Source organism: Euprymna scolopes, chromosome 5 (assembly GCF_053919585.1).
Source record: "Euprymna scolopes isolate OS-2025 chromosome 5, ASM5391958v1, whole genome shotgun sequence".
NCBI classification, from domain to species: Eukaryota; Metazoa; Mollusca; class Cephalopoda; order Sepiida; family Sepiolidae; genus Euprymna; species Euprymna scolopes.
In genome coordinates this window covers 1,260,980-1,273,083 of record NC_136486.1, presented here as the reverse complement: position 1 = coordinate 1,273,083, position 12,104 = coordinate 1,260,980, and the positions used below count along the sequence as shown (strand labels likewise).

General features: G+C 34.4%; 1 long non-coding RNA gene across 5 annotated transcripts in view; it reads right to left on the bottom strand.

Moving 5' to 3' along the window:
- Nucleotides 1–1,076: 1,076 nt before the first annotated feature.
- Nucleotides 1,077–12,104, bottom strand: part of LOC145276680 (uncharacterized) — an 80,559-nt gene continuing 69,531 nt past the window's right edge. For 2 of the 5 annotated variants that reach the window (XR_013867988.1, XR_013867987.1), the window contains one exon: nt 1,077–1,338. This is a non-coding gene — a long non-coding RNA (uncharacterized LOC145276680). Of the gene's footprint in view, nt 1,339–6,995; nt 7,212–10,784; nt 11,278–12,104 lie in introns of those variants that run through there. The other 3 variants (XR_013867989.1, XR_013867985.1, XR_013867986.1) reach the window with 2 other exon arrangements.

Below are 12,104 nucleotides of genomic sequence, written 5' to 3'. Positions count from 1 at the left end.
TGAATTTTTTATATATATTTATTTATATATATTTATATATATATATATATTGATTTCTTTATATATATATTTATATATATATATTTATGTATATATATTTATATTTCTTTATATACATATTTATTTATATATACATACATTTATTCATATATATACATATTTATTTGTATATGTATTTGTGTATTTGTTTATATATATATATGTATATATTTATGTATATCTTTGTTTATATATTTATATATACATATTTATAAGTATATGTACATATAAATATTATTATTTATATATATATTTATATATGTGTTTATAAATATATACTTATATATTTATTTATTCATATATTTATATATTTATTCAATCATATATATTTATATTTATTTATATATATATATATATATTTATGTGTATATATTTATATATATATATATTTATATGTAGAAGAGCAGAAACCATATAAAGTTTCGAGGACATCTATTTTTTAAGTTCAGCAGTATCCCTCCACTAACAACCACAGTATAATTTGTTTTCAGATCAGGGTCTTTACCGGTTTGTTGAAGGAGAACAGTGTTCATGCGCGCTTGTATCTGTAGTAGTTGTGGAAAGATTTTCTGATGTGGGGATGTAGATTAGACAGATTGGTCAAATTGAAAGGAAGAGAAAGTCTTCAGTAGATACACGTGTTCGAGATAGCCATGTAGGCTTTTATGTACTCATGCTAGTTCATGGACCAGATGGCTTGGGCGATGTTTCTGCCAGTAAGAGCAGGGAAGAAAATGATAGTCTGTTGCGAGTTTCACGTTTGATATACTCGGTCACGTGACTGCTAGCTTCAGATTGGATAAGCCAGGGAGAAAGTCACTTTTTTTTGCAACTTTCGTTTGCTAAAATGTCACTGTCGGACGCAGCGTGGAAGTACCGAAAGCTATATGTGTAAGTTTATGTAAACACAGAAATTGCAGAGAAAAACATTTTTATGCAAATACTCAATGATATTCCTTGTGTATTCGTAAAAAAAGGAACTTCCATGCACCAGGAAAATAGCAGAAAAGAATAAAAGCCACAGTTTATTATTATTATTTTTTTTTTTAATTTAATGTTTATTTAGTAAACGCAAATAAGAATTGCAAATAGAACGAAATTATAACTTTTTTATTTGCTGGAAGAATTATATAAGATTCACATTAATTCCGTGGCGTCGTTTTCAATAGAATATCTCTATAGGGATACATTTTACAGTAGCAACGCTGTCCCCGATACGCGCATAAATGTCCCCACATATTTTTGCAAAGATTCTCATCACAGCAAAGGCTTGGTTCTAGGTCGCATGGGTGATATGCACTGCAAATATAAAGTGATTCATGGAAACAGAAAACAATCATAAATACGGCAGTATCGCATGCAAACTATAAAAATATTGTGTATACTTGTTCGAACATATTTTTCCTCACATACACACCCCCATGTGCACGCACGCACATGCGCACACACACGCACGCGTATACACATCCTCATACACACACTCACAAGCATATATACGCATACACACACACACACACATTGTGCGCACGCATCCGAGCTATGACGTCACAACAAAAAATGCTGACTCACAGTAACAGGATATATAAAGCATCAGCATCCACGCTAATTCTGTTTTTCACTCCTGGCGTCTACGGCAACACACGTGTTGTTAAACGCGCGAGATGCTACTACTGTTTTTGACCAGTGCGAACATTTGACGACTCACATTCCTTTGTCCTTTCCTTCTCCCGTTTTTTTCCACCGTCGAAACAAGTCGCCATGATTTCTTTTACGACCAACGTCAACCACAAGCATTTTCTGGGACCTTTCAGTAATTTCATCATGCGGTTTCGTCTTTTATCTCTCATCCCTTTCATACCACAGAATTGAACATTATTCACAAGAGACTTTATTTTTCCATGAAAAATAAATAAGTCATTTATTACAACCATTGTGTTTCTTCTCGCCAATACATTCTTTTCATTATTTTCTTTTGTAGCGAGTCAGGATTATTATATCCTGGGCCGCAACACACGCAAACTATGGATAACAGATATTGTACTATCACACGCAAACTGAAAAAATAGATTTTTAGTATCATAAGAAAATTATAAAAATCAGATAATGTGGCATCACACGCAAATTATAAAAACAATAATAGCTGTTTTAGTGTCATATGCAAATTATTAAAAATAATCATAAATTTTGTCGCAACACACGCAAATTATGAAAATAGTATTAGCTTTTTTAGTATAACATCAAAATTATAAAAAAAATCATAAATATTGTTACATCACACACAAACTATAAAATATAATATACGTTTTAGTATCACGTGCTAATTATAAAAAATATAGATACTGCAGCATCATACGCAAACTATTAAAATAATCAGATATACTCATATAGATACTGTACTGACCAAAAATTTAGGTTACAAAACCAAAACCACTACTGCCATCCTCTTTAGCACTATATTAAACCTTTCTCTTCTCTACAGTGTAAAAGACAATTCTCACTCCTTAACCGCTCCTTACACCTAGTCACGCTGCTTACTTACTCCCCCCCTTCAAGTACACACGTGTTTTGACGACTGCTATACTCATGTCAGCTTACCATGTTCGCAGTGTTAACAGAAAATAAAATAATCCTTCAAATTAGTATTTGTGTTGTCTTATTCAGACGAGATAACAGCAAATAGTATAATGGTGACCCCGCCTAAAGAACACTGCCCCTCGTCAAAAGAACTTTGCACTAAAAAATGAACAACATAAACTGGACTCGGACTGAAAAGAAATGAAACACACTTTGGAATCTTCAGGAAAATACAAGTGACTACTCAATTTCATGTCGCAAATGTTTCAAAGAGAACCTTCGACGTAAGTACAACAATACTATATCCCCCCTCCTTCTTTGCCTACACACACAAAAAATCAAAGGCAAAGATACACACACATATATATATATACTTTTAAAAAAAAGAAAAGAAAGAAAGAAAATGGAAGAATCCAGTGTGCAACAAATAAATCTAAAAACCCCTGAGTTTATGGAAACGGCAGGAAATGGCTGGTTTTCCATTCTGGAAGCGCAATTCCACCTGCGCAAGATAACAGCGTCCCACGAAAGACCAAGCCGGAATTGCTCGACAAACTAATGTCAACTAACACTATAACTGCCCGTCCTTCCGCATATCTTCAAGAGAGGCTGTCTATTGCAAAAAGGATAGGTATTGGCGAAGAGATTGTTCTCCATAAATTTTTGCAAGCCTTACCCGCAAAAATTTCCCCGGCCAATGCCTCGCAGAAAGAGCTAAATGCATCTCAACTAAGAAAACTAGCGGACGAACTAATGCCCTTGTTGAATAATATAAATGCAACAGCGTTTACCGCTCAGCATACTGACAGAAACAAGAGCAACGTTCGGATACCGATAGGTGTTAAACCATTTTTCCCTGAACAAAAAGCAAAGATATGCCGAGAACTTATTTACTTCGCGGAGAAAGTCAGAACCTGCAAAATATGGTGCAAATGGCCAGGGAAGCGAAACATAAAAATACTACCAAGCTTACACCCACCCACACCAACACTAAGTGACTCGGAAAACTAGTAGCGCGAGCCATGTCCGACCCCTTGAGTTCGCCACTACTACAAGTCAAAGCAAGGCTAGGGACAAAAACATTGAAATTTATTGTAGATACGGGCGCAAGTATCTCGATAATAGCAGCAGCCATGATAAACGATGTCACATTACACCCAACACCAGTATCACTAACCACTGCCAACTGTGAGAAAATAGAATGCCACGGCCAAGCTAACCTTGAAATTGGGATACCAAGTTCGAGAAGGTCATTTTCCTGGACATTTGTTATTGCAAACGTCACCAATCCCCTCCTCGGACTTGATTTCTTAAATAAATTTGGCCTTACAATAGACTGCAAAAATAGAACAATTTACGACCCAATTACCACCACCAAAAAAAAAAGCTACTATTAAATGCTGCAGCACCAGTGAATGTGATCATAAATGAAATAGAACTGCCTGCATTCATTAGAAAAAGCCTGGATAAACACCCAGAAATTATCTCTCCGCACACCAACAAAAACAGTCACAGAATCACAGAATCACAGAATCGACATAGACAGCCACTCCCCAGTCTTCGATAAATCCAGAAAACTGTCTGCTGAAAGGCTGGCGGCGAGGAAAGAGGAATTTAAACGTTTAATAAACGAAGGTGTAATAACCCCTTCAGACAGTGAGTGGTCAAGCCCACTACATCTGATACCCAAACAAAGTATACCGCGCCTTAAACAGTATCACTAAAAGTGACAGATACCCCATCCCCAATGTAAACTCCTTTACGGCCAAACTCGCTGATAAACAGCGATTTTCGAAAATTGACTTGATTTCGGCATATCATCAGATTAAGATGCACCCCGATGATATTCCAAAAACTGCCGTAATCTCGCCGATAGGACTCTATCAATACGAATAATGCCGTTTAGATTAAAAAAAATTCAGCGGCTACGTTTCAAATATATATATGGACAAAATTTCCCGAGATATCGACTGTGTTTTAATTTATATAGACGACATATTGATCTTCAGTGACAACGAACAATCCCACAAACAAGATATCGACACAGTTTTTCAAATCTTAGAAAACAAGAGTCTAAAAATATCACTTTCCAAATCCATCTTCAATGTGACATCTCTTGACTTCCTAGGATTTAGAATCAACTCAAAAGGAATCACACCAACTGCAAATAAAATTAAATAAATAGAATATTTTCCGTATCTTAGAATTACCCCACTCTCAACCAACTTGTAGGCAGTATAAACTGGTCACGGACAGCAGCAAATATGCAGTAGGTGCTGCCTTACATCGAGTCATAGATGGAACCCCAGTACCAATAGGGCTTTTCTCGAAAAAACTCACAGCAACACAGACGAGATATTCCACTTTCGACCGTGAACTTTTAGCAGCATATTTGGCTGCATTACACTTTCGCCACATAATAGAAAGTCGCGAAGTATTGCTTCTGACAGACCATAAACGAATATGCGTTGCATTTCACAGTCTAAAACCTGGAATATCAGATAGGCAACAAAGACAACTAGCCATTACGACAGCATTAATCTCAGGTATTGCCCATGTGAAGGGTGACCAAAATATAGTTGCAGATTGTTTATCTCGCCCAACATTTGCTGTACAAATAGATATGTACGACCTTCCAGCACTTGCAGATGCACAGAAAACAGACACCGAAATACAGTCCTATTCAGACTTAAAGAAATTCACATTATCTGGAAAAAATCAATTTGTGTTATGTGATACATCAACGTCATACCGTAGACCTTTTGTACCATGTACACTACGGAAATCTATCTTCAACAGCTTACATTCAGTATCACATCCGGGAATAAAATCATCTATCAAAATGATTAAGACTAGATTTTACTGGCCACATATGGATAAAACAATAAAAGAATTATGTGCATCATGCACATCTTGTCAACAAGCAAAAATATACAGACATACCAAATCACCAATTCAAACGTTGGAAATACCATCATCAAGATTCCATACCGTACACATTGATATAATTGGACCATTACCCCCAGCAAAATGTGCCAACAATCCTTATACAAATCAATGTCAGTATGTTTTAACATGTATAGATCGAACAAGTCGATGGATAGAAGCACAGCCCATAGCAAATATTACAGCACAAACTGCTTTGAAGCTTTTGTTTACACGTGGATTACTCGCTTTGGTGTCCCACTGCATGTCACAACTGACAGAGGTACACAATTTGAAAGCGAACTATTCCTTGAATTGTCAAAAATTATTGGATTCTATAGGCTACGAACAACATCTTATCATCCACAATGCAACGGCCTTATAGAAAGAGCCCACAGAACTATTAAAGCAGCTATAATGGCCCGAAAAGAATCTTGGATTTCAGCTCTACCAATAGTCCTCTTGAGAATTCGAAGTATGCCCAACTGCTCCAATTTTTCCCCATTTTATGCGGTCACAGGTACACAAATGTTATTACCACAACTAATGATGGGTACAGAAAATACAGAAACACTTACACAAAATTTTACAAGAGAACTACACAAAGCAATGGCAAAATTTGATCTGACAGATTTTTCAAACAGAGAAAAATCAACAAAGAAAGCATACGTAACAAATCAACTTCAAACCTGCGATAAAGTTTGGATTAGGATAGACCGCGTTCAAAAAAAAAAAGAAGCACCCTATTCAGGTCCTTACATTGTACTCGAACGAACACCGAAATATTTCCTAATAGAAACGAACCCAAACACGCATACACAAGTTTCAATAGACCGTTTGAAACCTTACATTGAAAACAAGCAAAAATGTACACAAAATACAACTAGCAACAAAAATTAAAAAAAACCGACATTTTACTCCGAAAAAGTGCAGGAACATAAGATAAAAACAAGAACTTCAAGTAGGAGAGTTACTGACTCCTACCCTATCAGCCTGCTGCTACCGTCTAAGTAGAGCACGCTGGTGCCTTTTCAACGAGAACGAGGCAGAGTTCACTGAGTCAACGTCCAGTACACACGTGTTTTGACGACTGCTATACGCATGTCATCTTACCATGTTCGCAGTGTTAACAAAAAATAAAATAATCCTTCAAATTAGTATTTGTGTTGTGTCTTATTCAAACGAGGTAACAGCAAATATTACAACACTATAATCATATATCGTGTAGCATAGCATGGAAACTACAAACACAAATTTTCAGTATCGTCGGATCCCATTCATTTATAATTTACATAGCACATGAAAGCAATTAAATTTATAATGAATATTCTATTATCATGACAAAACTACCTAAATAATAACGGAAATTGGTATAATATGCAAAGACTGCTGGTAAAAAAACGGACAGTTCTTTTTAATTTAATGTTTATTTAGTAAACAGGAACAAGAACAACAAATAAAACGCAATTAAAACTGCTTTATTTGCTGGAAGAATTCAAAAAGATTCAGAGTTATTTTCGTGGCGGCAAATTCGTTAAATAGTGAACATAGTTAAAATCATGACAGTAGCAAGGTTGCCCTGGAAACTCGCATAAATCCCCCAGTATATTCAGGCATTTGTTGAAATCACAGCAAAAAGATCTGGGGTCGCAGGATTTATAGTATGGTACGCACTGGAAATATAAAGTCATTCATGGAAACAGAAAACATTTATAAATACAGCAGTGTTGCAGGCAAACTATGAAAAATTGTGTATATGGCATTATCAAATGCAAACTATGAATAACAGATATTGTACTATTACACGTAAACCCCCCTCCCAAATATTCTTGCATCACATGCAAACTTTGAATATCAGATGTTGTACTATCACACGCAAAACCCCCAGATATTCTAGCATCACATGCAAAATATGAATAACAGATATTGTACTATCACATGCAAAAACCAGATATTCTAGCATCACATGCAAACTATGAATAACAGATATTGTAATATCACATGCAAAAAACCCCAGATATTCTAGCATCACATGCAAACTATTAATAACAGATATTGTACTATCACACGCAAAAAACAGATATTCTAGCATCACATGCAAACTATGAATAACAGATATTGTACTATCACACGCAAAAAACCCAGATATTTCAGCATCACAGGCAAACTATGAATATCAGATATTGTACTATCACATGCAAAAAAATCCCAGAGATTCTAGCACCACATGCAAACTATGAATAACAGATATTGTACTATCACATGCGAACCCCCCCCAGATATTTCAGCATCACATGCAAACTATGAATAACATATATTGTACTATTACACGCAAACAGACCCAAAATATTCTAGCATCACATGCAAAATATGAATAACAGATATTGTACTATCACATACAAATAAACCCAGATATTCTAGCATCAGGTGCTAATTATGAATAACATATATTGTACTATTACACGCAAAAAACCCCAGATATTCTAGCATCACATGCTAATTATGAATAACAGATATTGTACTATCCCATGGAAATAAACCCAGATATTCTAGCATCACATGCAAAATATGAATAACAGATATTGTACTATCACACGCAAAAAGACCCAAAATATTCTAGCATCACATGCAAAATATGAATAAGTTATATTGTAATATTACACGCAAAAAACAGATATTCTAGCATCACATCCAAACTATGAATAACAGATATTGTACTATCACACGCAAAACCCCCCAGATATTCTAGCATCACATGCAAACTATGAATAACAGAAATGATGCTATAACACGCAAAAAAAACAGATATTCTAGCATCACATGCAAACTATGAATAACAGATATTGTACTATCATACGCAAAAAGACCCCGATGTTCTAGCATCACATCCAAACTATGAAAATCAGATATTGTACTATCACATACAAAAATCCCAGATATTTCAGCATCACATGCAAACTATGCATAACATATATTGTACTATCTCACGAAAAACACCAAGATATTCCAGCTCCACATGCAAAATATGAATAACAAATATTGTACTATCACATGCAAAAAAACCCAGATATTCTAGCATCACATGCAAACTATGAATAACAGATGTTGTACTATCACACGCAAAAAAACAGATATTGTAGCATAACATGCAAACTATGTATTACAGATATTGTACTATCACATGCAAAAAACCCAGATATTCTAGAATCACATTCAAGCTATGAGTAACAGATATTGTACTATCACACGAAAAAACCCCAGATATTCTAGCATCACATGCAAAATATGAATAAAAGATATTGTACTATCACACGCGAAAACCCTCACATATTCTAGCATCACATGCAACTATGAATAACAGATATTGTACTATCACAGGCACCCCCAGATATTTTAGTATGACATACAAACTATTAGTAACAGATATTGTACTATCACACGCAAAAACCCCAGATATTCTAGCATCACATGCAAACTATGAATAAAAGATATTGTACTATAACACGCACCCCCCAGATATATCAGCATCACATGCAAACTATGAATAACACATATTGTACTATCATACGCAAAAAAACAGATATTCTAGCAGCACATGCAAACTATTAATAACAGATCTTATACTATGACATGCAAAAAAAACATATATTCCAGAATCACATGCAAACTATAAAAATAATAATAGATGTTTTAGTATCAAATGTAAATTATAAATTGATGTTTATGTATAGCGTTTTTTTTAAGAAAAAAAAAAACGCTGTACATAAAAATCAATCTTGGTCGCAAAAATACGTGAAACAAACTGAAACATTCACAAAATCCGAACAAGGCAGTTATTTTATATTTGTGTTTGCCATTAATAAGTTTGGCTTAAATGTATTTATTTATTTTATTATAATTATAATTATTATTATTCTAAGTTTTTTTTTAAGTTCTGTAAATATATTAAAAACGTACTCAGCAACGCACACTTTTATTTAGATATCTTTTATTTAAATACTTCGTTTTGTTACTTACTTAAAAAATGTTTTGTAAATATATATTTTTCTTTTAAGTCTTCAAAAGTTTGTAAATATATTTTTAAAAAGCTTGCGAATATTCGCTTATGTCTCCTATTTGACAGGAAATAAGGTTTATTTTAATTTATTTTATTAAAATTAAAAAATTTAAACAACCAACGCCATGTGTTTGTGCCAATGTCAAGGTTGAATCACCGGTGTCAATTAAAATGTGCGCCGGTTGTCACTAGTCGTCGTCGTCTGGTACAGGGTTTCTATTCTTTACTTGGTCCAATCACAAGTATAAGCGATCGAGATGTAAAAAATATATTATATAACACAAATCTTTTTCATATTTGTTCCTGCCATTAATAAATATATTAAAAACGTACTCAGAAAGACACCCATTTATTTAAATACGTTCGTTTTGTTATTTCAAAAAATGCTTTGTAAATATATTTTTTTCTTTTAAATCTTCAAAGTTTTGTAAATATATTTTTTTTAAATCGTGCTTGCGAATATTCGCTTATGTCTGCTATTTGACACGAAATCAGGTTTATTTTATTTTATTAAAATTAAACAAATTAAACAACCAACGCCATGTGCTTGTGCCAATGTCAAGGTCGAATCACCGGTGTCAATTGAAATGTGCGCCGGTTGTCACTAGTCATCGTCGTCGTCGTCTGCTACAGGGTATCTATTCTTTACTTGGTCCGATGTTTAGTGCCAGAGGCAAATTATAAAAAAAAAATCACAAATATTGTAGCATCACACGCAAACTATAAAGAAATAATAATACATATTTCGTATCACATGCAAATATTAAAAAATCTTTAGATATTCAGCATCACACGCATATTATAAAAATAATAATTATTAAATTTATATCACATTCAAATCATAAAAAATCTTAGATAATATAGCATCATACACAAACTATAAAAATAATATGTTTTAGTATCACATGCAAATTATTAAAGAATTCATATATATTATATAGCATCACATGCAAACTATAAAAATTATCATAGATATTTTTGTATCACATGTAAACTATAAATAATAGATATTGTAGCAACACACGTAAGCTATAAAAATTTCACGTTTGATATACTCGGTCACGTGACTGAGAGCTGGCTTCTGGTTGGATAAGCCAGGAAGAAAGTCAATTCAAAAACTCCAACCGAAAGCATGTGCTCCTGCTTCTTTTTTGTTGTTGTTTTTTGTTGTTGTTGTTTTTTGTTGTTGTTGTTGGTTTTTTTTTTTTTTTTTTTTTTTGCAATTTTCGTTTGCTAAAACGTCGGACGCAGCATGGAAGTGCCGAAAGCAAATGTGAAGTTTATGCAAACACCGAAATTGCAGAGAAAAACAATTTTTATGCTAATACTCTATGATGTTCCTCGTGTATTATAATATTCATAAAAAAGAAACTTCTGTGCACCAGGAAAATAGCGGAAAAGAACAAAAGCGGACAGTTTTTTTAATTTTATCTTTATTTAGTAAACACAAATAAGAATTGCAAATAGAACGAAGCTAGAACTTTTTTATTTGCTGGAACAATGTAATAAGATTCACATTACTTCCGTGATGGCGGTTTCAATAGAAATTTTCTAAAGGAAAAACCATGACAGTAGCAACGCTGTCCTGGATACTCGCACTCATAGCCCCGTATATTTTTGCAAAGCTTTTTATCACAGCAAATGGTTTGATGTAGGTCGCAGGGGTGATAGTACGGTGTGTACTGCAAATATAAAGTGATTCATGGAAACATTGTTAGTTTTAACTAAACAAAAAATATATGAATAAACACAATTGCCCAATTACGTTTACACATTTATTATACACTGACAAACATTTAAACAACAACAAAACACAATACAATAGCGACAGTTCGATAAGACTCACCGACTGGTGGAAAAAGATCTTAGTGCTCACCTCATGGTGGAAAAAAGGATCTCCTCTCTTGAGAGGGAAAGGCAACACGTCTGCCCGTGACCAAAGGGAAAAAGATGACAAGCGTTAGAGCAAGGGCAGATTACTCATCCCCGGTGTCCTCTAATTTTTAGTCCCCTACAACACTCCCCCCCCCGTAAATACGGAGTACTTTTAATTGAATGTTGTGAGAGGATTGTTTTCTTTTATGTAGAGACAAAGTCTCTTAAATGGGCAGGCCATTTTACCTGTCTGCCCGAACGTGTTTTTTCATAAGGGCGTTTTTCCAATGTCACTTCGACTAGCATCCTTTGTGAGGGATCTACTTCTAAATATGCATCCTCGAGTGTTGCGGGTTTCAACCTGTCAATTGAGATATTTTGTTCTTCGTCCTTTATGAGGATGCTGAAATACTTCTTGTTTTTCTTGTTGACTTTAAAAGGTCCGCGGTACGGTGGTTGCAGGGTATGCGACCTAGCTGTATCGCGAACAAACACATGTGTGCATGTCTCTAGTGCCTTTGGCACATATGTGTTAGCGCACTTGTTTATTCCTCATGGGGAATATGCCATTTTGGCCATGGTTCTTGTCAGTCTATCAACAAATGATGCAGGGTCCCAAACTTTATTTGGTGTA